Here is a 16,832-nt window from a genome sequence, read left to right as displayed (position 1 = left end):
GATTTGGCTGAGACTGTGTTTTCAGAAGTCCTGGCCACTACCTTGACCTCTCGGTGGATGGTCTCAGACAGAAAATCCAGTGTGGGAGGTTTTTTTAATCTTCAAACAGAGAAGTCGATTTCTTTAGAAACTGTGTTTGATTTCCATCAAATTTCTTACTTCTTTAGGAAAGGACCATTTGGCTGGTTGAGTTTGTCTTCCTCTCCCATCCCCGTGTCTCTAGTTTCCTCTCTCCATTTTCTTTTCCTCCCTTTCTTTCTTTTTCTATTTCTATTTGTTTCTATGTTGTTCTATCTTCTTTTTTTAAATTTATTTTTGTTTAAAATTATATGTATGTATGTGTTTGTGTGGAACTATTGCACATGGATGCAGGTGCTTGTGGGGGCCAGCAGAGGGCCTCAGAGCACCTGAAACTTGAGTTAGGCAGTTGTGAGCTACTCAATGTGGGTGCTGAGTACTGAGCCTGGTTCCTCTGCAGAAACAGTAAACAGTGTGCACCCTTACTCACGGAGCCATCTCTCCATTTAGTCCTCCCAAGGAACTCTCACTGACTCCCCATCATCTCCCTCATTAGCCCTGCTTAATGCTCTAGTTGGCCTAACCCATCAGAGTAATACATGAAATGGCAGCAAAAAATATCTGGTCTGTGACTCTGGAAAATGGCTATGTGGTTACAGATCAATTTCTGATCAGTATATATACCAAGCTCTTTCAGTTGCTGTCTCCATTGCTTTTCTATTGCTTTAGTAAGACAACATGACCAAGGCATTTGATTTGGGGCTCACTCTTCTAAGCAGTCAGAGTTGTTTTTCTTGTTACTGTGAGCAAGTTTCCAGTAAGAAGTTACTTTATGGAGAAAGGTTTTATTTTGGCTTACAGTTGGGAGGTATACACAGTCCATAATGGTAAGAAATAGACAGTGACGGGAACAGGAGGCAGCTGGGTTACCCTGCATCCATGGTTAGGAAACAAAGACTAACGAGTGCTAGAGCTCAGCTTGCTTTCTCTTTTTAACTCAGCCCAGGACCCTAATCCATGGAATGGTGCAGCCTGCATTTTAGAATGGGTTTTCCCAACTCAATGCACCTAAGCTAGGTAATCCATGACATGCCCACATCTTGTGTCCATGGCAATTAGGAATGTCATGGAGTTGACATGGAGTTGACACCATCAGATACCTTGATAGACGAGCAAGCATATGTGTTTTGCCTTATAAACCTATTAAGTACCTGCAAAGTGTGGTCAGAGGGCTAATGATTGTTAATGTATTGAAAAACAAGTTCCATGTGTGTTCCTGTTTGTGAGTGCATGTGTGATGTGGGATGTGTGCCTGTGTGTGCAAATGTGTATGTGTGTGTGTGTTTGTGAGTGCATGTGTGATGTGGGGTGTGTATGCATGTGGGATGTGTGTGTCTGCATGTGTGATGTGGGATGTATGTGTGTGTGTGTGTGCATGTGTGTGTTCATGTGTGTGTGTGTGTGTGTGTGTGTGTGTGTGTGTGATGTGGGATATGTTGTGTGTTCATGAGTGTGTGTATGCACATGCTCCTGTGGCATGACATGTTCATGGTCAGAGGATAACTTCAGGTCTTCGTTCTCATCTTCCATGTTGTTTGAGACAGGGTCTTTCATTCACCTCTGTATGCACTGAACTCGCTGACCCACAAGCTTCTGCAGATTTTCCTGTCTCCCATCTTGCTGTAGAAGAACTAGGATTATTACAAACGCACATTACCATGTTCGTCTTTTTATGGGGCTCAGAACCCAGTTCTTCATGCTTTGTACAGTAAGTGCTTTACCCACTGAGCCATCCAGCCAGGCTCTATCACAGAGTTTGACATCGCTTGTCTCAGAAAGCAATTTGAACCACATGCAGCTATTATGTTCCACGTATGCCATGTTTAATGTCATATGCCATGTGCTTCAGTGGAGTTTCTAGGGCTTTGGCTAACGAGCCTGGCAATGATACTCATTTCTACTGGGCAAAATATTTTAGGGAGCTAAAAGAAATGATGGTAGCTCTCATATAGTGAGAGACAAGCTTATACTCCAGGGAAAATGTGTCAATGAGAACATTTAATTGATACATGAACTAGAGTTATAAAAACCTAAGCCAGCAAGGAATAGAAATCATCTCGGATGTATAAGCCTCAGAGTCTTAGATTTATGCCCAGTAACTCAACCGAATAAGAAGAAAGTAATAAACAACTTCTTTATGAGATAGAGATGCGATAGGGAGATAACTCAGCCTCAATCCGTCTCCTGGAAAGTCGCAGGTTATAGATTTCAGATTGTATTTATGAGGCTGAAACAGCATTTTACTCTTTTTATTTTAGAGGTAAGTGAGCTGTGTACATGGAACCTGGCAAATTTTTAACAAAGAAATAAACAAAATGTAACCTTTGCAAGGAGACTTTCTATGACTCCCATGCTTGTGAAACCTGCTTAGGCTCATTCGTGATATTTTCAGTGTCTGTGATTTTATCTCTATTTGTGGCTTGGTTTACCTTTATGTGGCATGCCAGGCCGAGGAGGTTAGACACAGGGCAAAACGTACATAGGTAGCAGGAGAGCATCTTTTAGCACATGGTGGGAGAAAGATGCCAGAGTTTTCTGTTTTGAATACTCGTTTAAAAGCCATGAAACCAGGAGAACAGAAGTGTGTTGTGAACATTAGGGTGAGAGGTGGGGAGTTAATGTCCTAATCCAGGCAGGATCTCAGCGCTTTCTGACTTCAGTGACATTCAGTGTCTCTGACTTCAGTGACATTTCATTCCAGAGACGCTGAGTCCCTGGATCTCTATTTTTGAATGTCCTACATTCTGGGAACACAGAGTGGGGAAGACACAGACTGTGGAAACAGCTGAGGACACGCACGTGCTTTTTCATTACCTTGGTAATGTCATTGTGCCTCCGTGGGTTTCACTTTTCCCATATGTAAAATGTATGGGAAAATCCCACCACCCAGAGACCTGCTGGGATTCATGAAGGTCATGAATATAGTGCTTAGCCACCAGGAAGCCCTCACTCATGACCACAGAGAAGGGGATGTCCTCGAAGCCATTGTAGGCTGCGTTCATGGAGCAAAGAAAGCCCATGCTTGTTCCAGATCAACCTCCATATATATAAATATAAATATAAATATAAATATAAATATAAATATAAATATAAATATAAATATGAGTTCTCTATTTCTGCTCACAGTTTCAGAGGGTCCCCTTAATAATTGGCTGTTCCATTGTTTCTGGGCTCTGGTGAGGCAGAACATGACAGCAAAAGCCTGTGGCTGAGCAAAGTTATCTGCCTTGGTTGGTGACCAGGTCACAGTCAGTTGTCTGTGAGGCATGGTGGGCTGTTTGCTCCAGCAGACTCAGTGCTCCCAGTAAAAAAAAAAGTTACTCTTGATTGGATTAAGAATGCCAGCTGCTACCTTTCTTCAGCTTTTCCTTTCTGTTTGCCATCTTATACTGGGTTTTTTTTTTAATTTTTTATTTTTTTTTTTTTATGTATATGAGTACACTGTAGCTGTCCACAAACATGCCAGAAGAGGGCATCAGATCCCCTTACAGATGGTTGTGAGCCACCATGTGGTTGCTGAGAATTGAACTCAAGACCTCTGGAAGAGCAGTGAGTGGTCCTAACTTCTGAGTCATCTCTCCAGCTCCCTTACACTGGTTCTTTCTCTCCATCTCTCTGTCTCTCTGTCTCTCTCTCTCTCTCTGTCTCTCTGTCTCTCTGTCTCTGTCTCTCTCTCTCTCTCTCTGTGTGTGTGTGTGTGTGTGTGTGTGTGTGTGTGTGTGTGTACTCTTATAGGATAGAAGAGGGAGTCAGACCCCTTGGAACTGGAATTACAGGTGCTTACTGGACACCTGCCTTGTTATATGGGCACTGGAATACAGTGTTCCTGGATGTATTGATAGAGCAGAGTCTATTAAAGGAGGGCAGTAGAAAAGCAAAACAAGGCAAGGGAAATGCAGAGCCCGGCTGTGGTCCATGTAAAGTCTGACCTCGACTGTGTCTGCTGGGGAAGGGCTCTTAGACATGTTGCTTGCTGCAGAACTGTCTTCTCTGAGACAAGGTGAACAGCTTTTTATAGGTCACAGTTAGTTGTCAGTGAGGCAGGTGGGCTGTTTGCTCCAGCAGACTCGGGGCTCCCAGTTTAAAAAAAAAAAAGTTACTCTTGATTGGATTAAGAAAACCTAGGAATACCAGGTGGTGGTGCACGCCTTTAGTCCCACCACTTAGAGGCAGAGGCACGAGGATTTCTGTGAGTTTGAGGCCAGTTGGGTCTCCAGAGTGAGTTCCAGGACAGCCAGGGCTACACAGAGAAACCCTGTCTTGAACCCCACCCCCACCTCCAAAAAAAATTTACCTAGGAATGTAATAAAGCACACTTAAGCTTGTCTATAAGGCTGCTTCCAGAGATGATGAATTAAGGGACAAACTTGTCCCTATATGGGTGGCACCATACAGGCTAGGAGATATGGATGGAACCAGACAACTTGGAAAGACCCATCCACTCTCTGCCTCCTGGTCACCAACCAAGGTGGATAACTTTGCTCAGCCACAGGCTCTTGCTGTCATGATGTTCTACCTCACCAGAGCCCAGAAACAACTGAATAGCTGACCATGAAGGGGACCCTCTGAAACTGTGAGCAGAAATAGAGAACCCCTCTTTTGACTGTTTCTCTCAGGCAATGTGTCTCAGCAATGGGAGAGTCTGTACAGGTGCAGTTGGTGGATTCTTTGGTCTCCAGCTCAACACTGTTTCCTTTGTTGTAAAATAGGCACCCGAGCTTGCTGTCACGATCCTGGGCTATAGATGATGGTGTCAGAGGAAGTCCGACAAACTGGACAGGGAAATCCATGTGAGAATTACGAGCCTGAGCCTGCTTCTATGAACTGTCGACATTCTCTGGAGGTTAATAGGGTATCTCATCTGAATTACTGGGTTAATTGTTTTCTTGAGATAGAGCCTCCTACGTAGACCTGATTTCATGATCCTCCTGCCCCATTCTCCTGGGTGCTGGAATTATAGGTGAGCAGCAATCTACTCGGCTTGTAAGAGAAGTCCTGACATGGCTCAAACCTCTGCTCTCCTGTAGTTTCAGTGGAATGGTATACTTGCATTGTGTTTGTATGTTTATGTCTTCATCTCTGCCCCATGCTGGGTCTTCCCAGAGTGTCTAGGATAGATGCTACTACTTCATGCTCAACCACAGGTCCAGTCAGAATGAAGTCTTACACATAGAGCCCAACGGCAGATTAGTAAAACTCCAACTTCTACCATTTTGCTCCCCACCCTCTCCCCCACAAGGGTGGAGTGGGGCTGTATGCTCTAGGTGCACTGAACGTACATTCTCTAAAAGGACGCAGAGTCTTTGTGAGTCTCTGGGTATCTCTCTCAGTATTGAACAGCCAATTCCTGTCTCTTTCTAGTAAATGTCTCCTCCTTTTTTTTTTTTTTAAGATGGAGGTCAAATGACTTCCTATCCTTCTGTCCTTCAACTGTACTATTGTAACTGTCTTTATTGTTATTATTTTAGTTAATGTGCATGTGAATTTGCACACATGAATGTAGGGGTTCACAGAGGCTAGAAGAGGGCATTGGATCCCTTGGCGGTGGAGTTACAGACATTGTGAGCAACTCTTGAGTCTTGGGGACCAGCTCAGGTCCTCCAGAACCGCAGGGAGAACTCATGAGCCATCTCTCTAGCTCTGTTGTAACTGTGTTCCATTACTGTACAGTACTGGCTACTTGGTGCATGCATGTGTGTGTGTGTGTGTGTGTGTGTGTGTGTGTGTGTTTAACTTGACACAAGCTAGAGTTATTTGTCAAGAAAGAATCTCAATGGAGAAAATGCCCCTGTCATACTGGCCTGTGGGCATTTTCTTGGATGACAGTTGATGTAGAAGAGCCTAGCCCATTGTGGCTGGTGCCATCCCTGGGCTGGGAGTCCTAGGTTCTATAAGAAAGTAGGCTGATCAAACCAGGGGAGCAAGTCAGAAAGCAGCACTCCCCACACAAAGGCCTCTGTATCAGCTCCTGCCTCCAGGTTCCTGCCTAAGAAGTCCTGCCCTGACTTCTTGGGAAAATGGACTGCAAGCTGTAAGATGAAATAAACCTTTTCTTCCCACATTGCTGTTGATCATGGTGCTTTACTGCAACCACGAAGCTATAAGTAAGACAGCTGACTATTGATTCCAGGTATCAGGACCCCTGCTTATGTTTGTAGTCCCCATAGCAAGGACCTGCCTTGCTTTTCTTCCTTAGCAGGATCTCTCCATGGGTTAATGTATTCAGTGGTGCTCAATAGGTGTCAGCTGGATTAATTTAGCTTCCATTTTAGCCAGACGTCTTTAAAGGGTCATGCAAATGTTCTTAACTCACTCTCACTCTGAATAATTAACAGTTCAATTATCCTTCCCGGTGTTAACTTTATAGTTGCATTTGTCACGTGTTTTATAGACAATCTATGAGAATGAGACCCTTGCCATCCATCCTCCTCTGAGGACCTGGAGATGAAATTTGCATGATAATTAGGAAAGATTCGTAAAATGGATGCACTCTACCTTATGTTGGAAGAAAGCCAAGATGCTACATGCAAATGCGTGACTGAAGAGTAGGGGTATTCAGAAGTTTTATGTGCCCTGCAGTTCACCCCTGATGAGACCGGTATTTGATTATAATATAAATACTAATTACATCATCATTTAGTCATGGTCCTGAGAAATCTCGTCCCAGCAGAGACAAGGCAGCACCAAGAGCTGAACGCTGTCAGATTCTCTCTCCATGAAGGGGAAGTTGCCCTGCTCACAGGACATTTGACGCTACCTGAGTCGTGGTGACTGCTGCTGGGGTGTGGCTGTCACAGCCTCGGGTGTTTGCCGTGCTCTGTTCTGATCCCCTTTTCAGGTTCTGTTGGATAACAATTGACCTGGTTATGATATGGTTTCTATCATCCTGTCCTCCTGGGTCCGACAGCTCCAGGTCACACTTCACATTCATAACATGTGATTGGGATGAACAGGACCCTTCCAGAATGTTCTAACTAGATTGTTTCTGGGTGGTAGAGAGGTGGCTGACCTCCATCTTGGCAGTCAGCTTAGCGTTACCTCTTCCAGTGATTTCTGTGGCCAGCCACTCAGAGTTGCTGGTCTCCCACTTGGTGGAACAGCCACTCCTTATTGCTTTACTTCTGTGATGATGAAGATGGTGGTGGTGGTGGTGGTGATCATTATTATTGTGTTATTATTATTTACTTTTTAGGTTTACACATGTCTCGGGTTGGCCTCAACTCATAAAGCAAAGGCTGATGTTGAATTTCAAGTTTTTCTGTCTCTACCTCCTTGGTGTTACAGGTTTGTATCACCAAGCTCAGTTTACACAATGCCCAGGGTCAAATCCAGGACTTCACACAAGCTAGACAGCCAGTACCTGCTGAACTATGTCCATAAGCCCTTTCTTCTCTTTTAAAGTGCCATCTTGCTGCGTGTGGTTTGATTGAGAGTTCAGGTTTGTTCTGGTTTCCATGTCCCGCAGTTCACAGCCAATGGGCCTGGTACTTGATTATAATGTAGATGTTCATTCCATCATCATTTAGTTACAGTTCAGAGAACCCTGATTCTAGCAGAGAGCAGACATCTCCAGGGGCTGAGAGCTTGCAAGAATACCTCCCTACTCCATCTTTGATTCCAGCACTTGGGAGGCAGAATCAGGTAGATCTCTGTGAGTTCCAGGCCATCTGGGGCTGCATAGTGAGACCTTGACTCAAAGCAAAACAAAATAAAGTACCATCCTGTCAGGACAGCAAGATCAGCAGTCAAGAGTGCTTGCTGTGTGGGCCTGATGACCCGAGTTTTGTCCCCAGATCCCATGATGGAAGGAGACAACCAGCTCCCAAATGTTGCTCTCTGACTTCCTGACACACACTGTGCATACATTCACACACACACACACACACACACACACACACACACACACACACACCCCACACACACACCACACACACACATACACACACATCACACACACACACATCACACATATATCTCACACACACACACACACACACACCACACACACACATACACACACATCACACACACACACATCACACATATATCTCACACACACACACACACACACACACACACACACACACACTGATGATAATAATAATAATAAAGAATAATTACCATCTTATATTTTTTCTTCTGATCCTTTAAATTTTTTGGTTAGTTGGCACAGCATTGCTAATATTAGAGTGAGCATAGTTTTCTTCCAAAATTTGTAGATAGCACAGATCATGGACCCTCTCAGACATTTTAGTTAGATACCTAAAATTCCTATCGTATTTTAAACCGTTGCAAAGGCTATAACTTCCGCTGCAGCACAAATAAGTCCATCTTTTAAATGAGTTCAACTGAATTAATTGCCGTAGATGCTCAGGGTCACATGTTGTCAAGATGCTGTGCCTGCTCTCCATTGACAGTTTGAAGATCTTACATAGTCTCTTTTAACTATTTCATATTTCCATCTCATTTCACCTAGGAAATTTGATCTCAGTATAATGCGCTTTAATGCCTGACAGTCTTTTATTGGCCATTCAAGCACAATTTGCTGTGATAGATACCCCCTCCGTAGATATTGAAATTAAATTTTGTTTCTAGTTCCTGTGTCCTTAGGCTTTAAGCCTTTCAAAATACCCTATGTGAGTTATTATCTCTAGGACATAATCGACACACTATAAATACGTTACACACTTTATGAGTAACATGAAAAGTGAAATTTTATTGAAAGTGACTCTCTTAACGAGATGACTGGGGCTGCACTTTTTTATAGTTTACGTGTTTGTGGATGAATAAAAATATTAGTATGCCGGAAGGTTTACTATTATTGCTGTAGAGACGGATGTGACATTCACTTGACTCCTGTTTCTCAGCATTGTAAGTAGATGAGTATGGAAAGCCCTGTGCTCACCAAAAGGATCCATGGGACTCCACAGGTGGTTCTGTCATGGGATTGGTCCTATCTTGTGTACCCCTAAGTTGGATGTCTAACATCCAACAAGATCGGTCTAACACCAGCAGTTGCCCGGCTGACATTTAAGAAGGACCACTATGACAAAATGAGGCTTTGGAGATAGTGCCCTTGGGTCAGGTGTGGAGGTATACACACCTTCAATCCCAGCCAAATGGATCCCTGTGAACTCCAGGCCAGCCTGGTCTACATAAGGAGTTTCTAGTCAGTCACGGCTGCATAGTGAGATATGTCTGAAAGGAAAAATATAAAGGTACCTGTAAGAGTTAGGTCTGGTTCTTGCTCCCAGCCCCCTGCTCCCAGAAATAAGACTCGGACTCAAAATATATTTACAAGTTTCTTGGCCATATAGCTAGGCTCTTCTCTGACTAGAGGTACTCAGGTACCACGTGGCTGTCTTGTCGCATCTTCCCGAGGGAAACTTCCTGCACCTTGCTCTATCCCAGACTTTTTTCTGCCTCCTGAATGACCCACCTTCTATTCTACCCTCTCCTATAGGACAGAGTTTTTTTTTTTAATTCGACAGATGATACATCCATATAATACACAAGATATTCTCTCTACAAGTGCCTTTTAAATTATCCAAGTTACTGCCTTTGTTGGAAAGTCTTGTCCGTGAGCTGGGGTGGGGGTGGGGGTGGGGGTGGGGGTGGGGGTGGGGGGATGGTCCATGTTGCCTAGTTTGAAGAACTCTGACTTTATTCTAAGTTGTGGTTTGGATATGAACTGTCTGCTACACAGAACAAGGTTTCCCACCAGAACCATTTTAAGTATATAGTTCAGTGCCATCAATTGGGCAGCATTTCCACCGCCTTTTCATCTTGCAGAGCTGTAATTCTGCATCCATAAGACTGCAGCTTCCTACCTTCACTTTCCCCAAGCCCTGGCAACGGAGTTAATTATATTTTAAATACATCAGAGTGTGAGGCCAATCCCTCAGGGAGACTGCAAGCAAAACAGGAGGCATTTATTGGGTGCCCCTCCTTACAAATCCCATCAGGGCTGTTTACCTGTTTTGGGGCTGTTTCTACAGAGTCTTACAAAACTGAATACCAAAATAAAATGCACATACAATAATTCCATGAGTCTAGGGAGGTTTATAATGTCACCACAGAAAAGGACAACAAATATTTGTAAGAATTTTTTCATGTCCTGCTTAATATTATTTTTGAAACATTTAAGTTTCTAAAGTTTAGTAATATTCACTTATGCTAATAAAACATTTGCTGGATAATTTATCTTTTCATATTTTCTGTTGGATAAGAATAGAGTTTCTCAGGGCAGCCACAGTGCTGCATAGCTCAAACCAGAAATTTATTCCCTTATGGTTCTGGAAATTAGAAGTTTAAAATTAAGGTGTCAGCAAGGTTGCTAATTTGTGAGGGCTCTGAAGGGGACTCTGTTCAGGACCTCTCTCAGAAGTGTGTGTGTGTGCATGAACACACACGCATGTGCTTGCTTGTGTTTGTGTTGGTGAGGAGTAAACCTGGGACTTCACCCATGCTGAACAGACGTTCTACAGCTGAGCTACATCCTATGTCAATTTCTTTTCTTCTATTGATGGCTAGAAATCTTTGGTGGCTCTTGGTTTCTATAGTTTTAATTGTTGCCTCCTGGTGGAAAGCAGATGAAGTTCTTAGTGAATACACGCATGCACAGAATTGTGCAAATACAATAAAAAAAAACCCCACAGATTTAAATTTATAGACAAAACAGAGTTTAAAAAAGACTTTTAATTTATCAGAATAGGAAAAATATATGATCTAGACATAGAAGATTTTCTTTTCTTTTCTAACATTTTCTGTATTTAGCTTTTTGTTTGCTGACTGGCTAGATTGTTAGAGGTTTTTTTGAGACAGGGTCTCGTGTTGCAGAGGCTATCATTGAACTTCTGACTCTTCTTCCTTCACTTCCAAAATGCTGGGGCTACCTGCGCGCACCACTGCTACTGGCTAAAAGAGGACTCCTGGGAAGTTTTTCTCTGGTCGGGTTTTCACTGATGGAAAAGCAGTAGCCCTTACCAAGACACTGAAGAGTGCTTTGAAAATCTTAAAAGTATGCAAGGAAAAAGACCACCCTCTGTTTGCCTTTGTATTTCCATCTTAAACCCTAAGCATAGTGCTGCCTACAAGGGCTGAAAGACACCAAGAAAAACTTTGTCTAGGGTACTTTTGACTTGGCTCTTTTCTTGCAACAAATAAGATACATATGGGCTGGAGAGTTGGCTTGATTGTTAAGAGCACTTGTTCTTCCAGAGTACCCTGGTTTGAGTCCCAGCACCCACATGGTAGCTTACAGATGCTTTTTTCTGATGTCCAAAGGCACCAGGCATGCACATGGCGCATGGACATGCATTCAGGCAAATCACTCATAGACGTAAGATAATAAATAATTCTAAAATAATTTGGGCTTGTTCTTCCAGAGAACCTAAGCTTGATTTCCAGCTCCCACGTGGCAACTCTTAACTCTTTGTAACTCCGATCTCAAAGGATCCGAAGCACTCTTCTGGCCTCTGTGGGCATCAGGCAGGAATGTGGTACACACACATGCAGGCAGAGCTCCTACTCACATGTAAATAAAATAAAATAAAAACAAACCAGTGTTAAACGTGCATGTAACACTGTGTTCTGTCTCCTCAGAAGTGCTCCCCGGACTGGGCATGGTAGCACGCACCTGTGATTCCAGCAGCTGAGAGAGAGGCCGAGGTGAGAAGATTACCACTGTGAACTTGAATTCTCAGCCAGCCTCGGCTACGTAATGAGTTTTAAGCAAGCATGGATTTTTATAAGTGACTATCAGGTCTGTCTGGATGACACATTAAGACCCCATCTCAAGAAGACAAAACCGAGGAGCTGGAGAGATGGCTTAGCGGTTAAGAGCACTGTCTGTTTTTCTAGAGGTCCTGAGTTCAGTTCACAGCAACCACATGGTGGCTTACAAACATCTATAATATGATCTGATGCCGTCTTCTGGTGTATAGGTGTATATGCAGAGAGGGTACTCATACATCTAGAACAAAACAGACAAACAAACCTCCCAGAAACATAAAACCAGGCTGTTGCGTGATCTAAGAATGTACTTGTTGCCGCCATTTTAATGGACAGTAATGTTTTCTCTCTACTGATGACTTTGTAGCTCTCATGTGCACCTAGAACAAGGTCATGGGAACCGTAGAATAGCAAATGCGCCACCCCCACAGTTTTATCTTGTGCTCCTCTCGTCCATTTCTTGGGAACGTTGCTCCCTGACATTTCCTAGTACACAGGCGAAGACGATGGGGTCTGATTCATTATGTTTACTAGTGCTCTAACTGGGATTTGAAATTTTATAGTCTAAATAAGAGTTAGAATTATGTCTTGCAGAGTCACTGGCTTGGAAACGATTTTCATGAGAAATCATATCTCATTTGATTAAAATAAAGACAGAAGATCCAAGCTCGAAGGAAAACTCATTTGTCTCCAAAGAACAGCATTTCTGATAGTCAAAAAAAAAAAAATTAGAGGTGGAAAAATCAATTCAAGCTAATCTACCAGCTTGTCAGAAAGGGCTGCTCTCTGCAAAATATATTCTAGTTCTTTGTCCTGGTTAATTTTAAATGTCTCAAGGGATGGAGAGCTCTTTACATCTCTTCGAAGTCTTTTTTTTTTTTTTTTTACCTGTTTGAAGCCACTAAGAGTGTTTTCTCATATGAAACCTTCACGTTAAATACCATTTATATACTATTTCTTTTAATCACACTTTGTTTTCCTGTGCTAACGCCATTTTCTGCCTGAATTCAGTTTTAAGATTCTCAGTTATTTCTGGCAAAATTGATATTCTCTCTTTCTCTCTCTCTCTGTGTCTCTGTGTCTCTGTCTGTCTGTCTGTCTCTCTGTGTGTGTGTCTCTGTCTCTCTGTCTCTCTGTGTCTCTGTGTCTGTGCCTCTGTCTCTCTCTGTGTCTCTGTGTCTCTGTCTCTGTCTGTCTGTCTCTGTGTGTGTATCTCTGTCTCTGTCTCTCTGTGTCTCTGTCTCTCTGTCTCTGTGTCTCTGTGTCTCTGTCTCTCTCTGTCTCTCTGTCTCTCTGTCTCTGTCTCTCTCTCTCTCTCTCTCGTCTCATATAGCCCACATGGAATCCATTGTGCAGGTGAGGATATCCTTGTGATCATTTGGCCTCCACCTCCTGAGTATTGGGATTACACTGTGAGCTACTGCTTCCAGTTTAAGGGGTGCCAGGGATTGAGCTCAGGACCTCATGCATGCTAGGTCCTCGCTCTAGCAATGAGCTGAGTCCCCATCTTCAGAAGCTAGCCTCCATTTAACCCAGAAGTGAATGCTTACCACTAATGATCTCTCTCTCTCTCAAAAATATTTACTGATATTTTTATTTTATGTGTTTGTGTTCATGCCTAGTGCTAGAGGAGGTCAGAAGAGGGCATTGGATCCCCCAGAACTGGAGTTATACGGTAACCTCGTGGTGGTTGTGAACCACCATGTGGATGGATATTGAGTTCCAAACACTGGTCCTGTGCAAGAGCATCCAGTGCTCTTAAGTGCTGAGCCATCTCTTTAGCTCCAGTCTCTTAAAAAACAAACAAACGAACGAACAGCAAGGGAGCTGGGTATGACAACACATACTATAATTCTAGTACTCAGGATGCTGAAACAGGAGGATTGCCTGACTGGGAGATATAAGGAGAATCTGTTGTCACCCCCACCCCTCCCCATAAAGGCAGAATAAAAGAACGTCCTATAAACAAATAAACAAACAACCCAATAAAACAAAACCAAGATCTCTCCACCTTTTCTTTGCTTTTTCAGACTTTGTAATAAGGCCCTTTGGAGTGCAGGATATTCGGCAGGACAAGCAGAGAGGGAGACCATCAGTTCTTTCTTTGATCAAGAAGACTATGTTCCTTAGCAAACTGGTAATACATTTCTTGCTATAAGGCAATTTTCTCTTATAAAGATTCTTAGTTCTTTTTTTAAAATACCTCCTCTTTCAACACTCTCTGTTTCAGATTCTCCCCTTCTTTTTTAATTATGTTTGCATACATTTAAAATCGAGCAATTTTCTAGGTTACACGGTATGATTTGTATTGTACCCATTAAATATAAAGATGGTTTCCCACCAGTGACAAGATTCAAATCCTTGCCTTTATCTGGGTAGAGGATTAACCATGAGACCCCGTGCACATTGGTACTCCAGACTGCATTTTCTGCTGTCTGTTGATAAGGAAAGGGAGGCATCCAGAAGGGTAAGGAGATAGCACGTAGCCAGGGGTAGAGACCGCACTGAGCAGAACGGAAAATCTTTGCAGCCGGAGTCTGCTCATTAATGTGCCAGCTCCTGCATTAACAGCTCCTGGTGACCTGGGGAAAGACTGGCTCGTGCCGCTTTTGTGCACATTTAATTGAATCTCTACCAATTCTTGCATGGACCAATCCACTACCATTGTTGAGAAAACAGGGGATTTTAATGAAATTTACTAAATGTGTTTTTCAACAGTAAAAATCTCCAGAAGCATTTGATTCATTCTCTCTTCTTACCAGAGTCCATTGGGGATTAAAACAAAAGTGAAATCAATCAAAAACAACCGACCGTCAACAAAATAAAAAAAGAAAGAAAAATAAACATTAAAAAAACAAAATAAAACAAAACAAAACCCTGTGTGGTGGGTTCCCTGGGAAAGGGGCCGTGTGTGATTTCTCACAGGAAGTAATGTCTTATGGAGAAATATGCTCTGTGGTAGTCTGGAAGAAACTCTTCTGTCCCCAGTAGCTCAGTGGTGACCTTGTCCGGCAGTTCTCCCCTCTCAGTAAAGTTGTGACTTGCCTATTTGAGGAAACACTGCTAGAAACTGAGATTCAATTGAGTTTGTGTTTGCATAATGTTTAGTATATAGGACTTTAAAATGTAATTTCCTTTAAAAAGGGTTAAGTATCTATCCTGTTTTGTTTATTTTTATAATGTGCGTGTACAAATGCTCTCACATGCCTTGGGGTACGGATGGAAGTCAGAGGACAACTTGCAGGACTTGGTTCTCTCTACTGTGTGGGTCTTAGGGGTCAAACTCAGGTTGTCAGCCTTGGCAGTGAGCAACCTTACCAGCAGAACCAGCTCTCTTGCCCTAATTTTCCTTCATCTTTCTTTCGTGTACTGAACCAGGTGTGTATTATCTCTTATGCAATGAGCCTGGAAAGAGGGCACAGCCACCGAGGATGGTACAGCATGGATGGATGGTACGCTACAGAGACTCGGGAGCCCAACTGTGAGTGGCTGACTGGCATGGTAGGTTCAGGGAAGAATTGGCCTGTGAAGAAAATGTTCTTGAAAAGTGAACAAGGTGCAGGAGGTAGGAGTGGGTCCTGGGCAAAGCAGGGGGTGCATCCCAGCCTCAGGGAATAGCACAGCAGAGGTCTGTTGATGCATGCGAGTGCATGACCTGCTTGCCAATAGACGATCAAGAATGGGCAAAGCATCATGGGTGATGAGTGGGAGAGGGGATGAGACATTCCTTTCTCCCTGCTGAGACTTCCATTGAACCGATGAGTTCTGAATAGAAGATGCCCCCCCACCCCCCCACCAGTGTAGAATCTGAAGGGAGGCATATATTACCCTATATTACTCTGTGTTGGCGGCGAGCTATCTGACAGCCAACCTTCCCATACATTTCATTGGGCATACACTAATGACAGGAAGTTCCTTTTGCTTGTATGCAAGAGATGGCTCACACGATGGAGAATTTAATCTTGTTAGTTTGTTATTTATGTGTCCTAAATTTTGTTCAATAAAAATGAAACACTCCTATGATAAAATACTTATTGTGAAAAATCTCATGAGATGTGAACGTTAAAAAATAGTACTTACTATGTGTATGTGCATGTGTGAATGTGTGTGCCATATGGCTCATGTATGAAGGGCAGAGGGCATCCGTTCTTCCCTTTCACCATGTGGGTCCTGGAGATTGGACTGAGGTCAACAGGCTTAGCCGCAAACACCCCTGTCTGCTGATCCATCTTGCTAGCCCTGAAATATAATTTTTAGATTAAAGTTTAAGGTGAGATTAGAGAAAGGCTAAGATGGACAACATGCCACAGTAGCAATAATTTTAAAGTGATCCTGTTGAGTGCTTCCCTCTGAGAGTCGTGAGAAGGGTCTCGCCTTAGGTGGCAACATTATGATGCACAAGCTTTGCTTGTTTGTGTTACCAGAGAAGAAAACCAAGTTTGAGAGAAGTTAAGCCATTCGCCCAGAAACACCTGTGGAAGGGCATGGTGCAGTCAAGTGTTTCAACCTGGATCACTGAGCACAGCACATATGTTCTGTGAGCTTAGAGGCTGCCTGTCCTTAAAGAGCTTTTCTAGGAGACACAACAGTAAGTGCGATTCTGTTCAATAAAGATGTATGTACATGAGTTCAGCCTGAGAAAGATGCATGTAAGAGCAGACAGAGAACAGGCATTTGGTACTCTGGGGATGCTCACGGGCAAATGGAGACTATGAAGGGAGGGGTAGAGGCTGCGGAGAGGGGACTGAACAGGGTGGGTACCAGAGGAGGTCAAATTGTGCATTTGCAATGAGACAGGAGTTGGTCGTGTGAGTAGCAAAGATTGAAGATTTTATTCTAAAGCAACGTGAAGTCAAAAGGTGGGTTAAAGGAGAACGATGTCACTGGTGTCCTTACCCTACCAGGGTCTCTCTGGAAGCTTGTGGGAGGTGGGGCTTGAGCAGAGACTGGTGGGTGTCCCCAAGGTCAGTTGGCAGGATAGTGAGACTGGAGGCAGGCACAGAGGCCTAGATCTGAGAGGC

At 43.3% G+C, this 16,832-nt stretch overlaps 1 long non-coding RNA gene across 1 annotated transcript in view; it reads left to right on the top strand.

Annotated features, from left to right (window-relative positions):
* The window catches only part of Uchl1os (ubiquitin carboxy-terminal hydrolase L1, opposite strand), a 50,003-nt gene extending 34,170 nt beyond the window's left edge, over positions 1–15,833 (top strand). The window contains exons 2-5 of the long non-coding RNA NR_102714.1: positions 11,683–11,748; positions 13,145–13,167; positions 13,434–13,948; positions 15,190–15,833. This is a non-coding gene — a long non-coding RNA (ubiquitin carboxy-terminal hydrolase L1, opposite strand). The remainder of the gene's footprint in view (positions 1–11,682; positions 11,749–13,144; positions 13,168–13,433; positions 13,949–15,189) is intronic.
* The last annotated feature ends 999 nt before the right edge of the window (positions 15,834–16,832 follow it).

This window comes from Mus musculus, chromosome 5 (assembly GCF_000001635.26).
Source record: "Mus musculus strain C57BL/6J chromosome 5, GRCm38.p6 C57BL/6J".
Classification (NCBI taxonomy): domain Eukaryota; kingdom Metazoa; phylum Chordata; class Mammalia; order Rodentia; family Muridae; genus Mus; species Mus musculus.
This window is presented reverse-complemented; position numbering and strand designations above follow the sequence as displayed.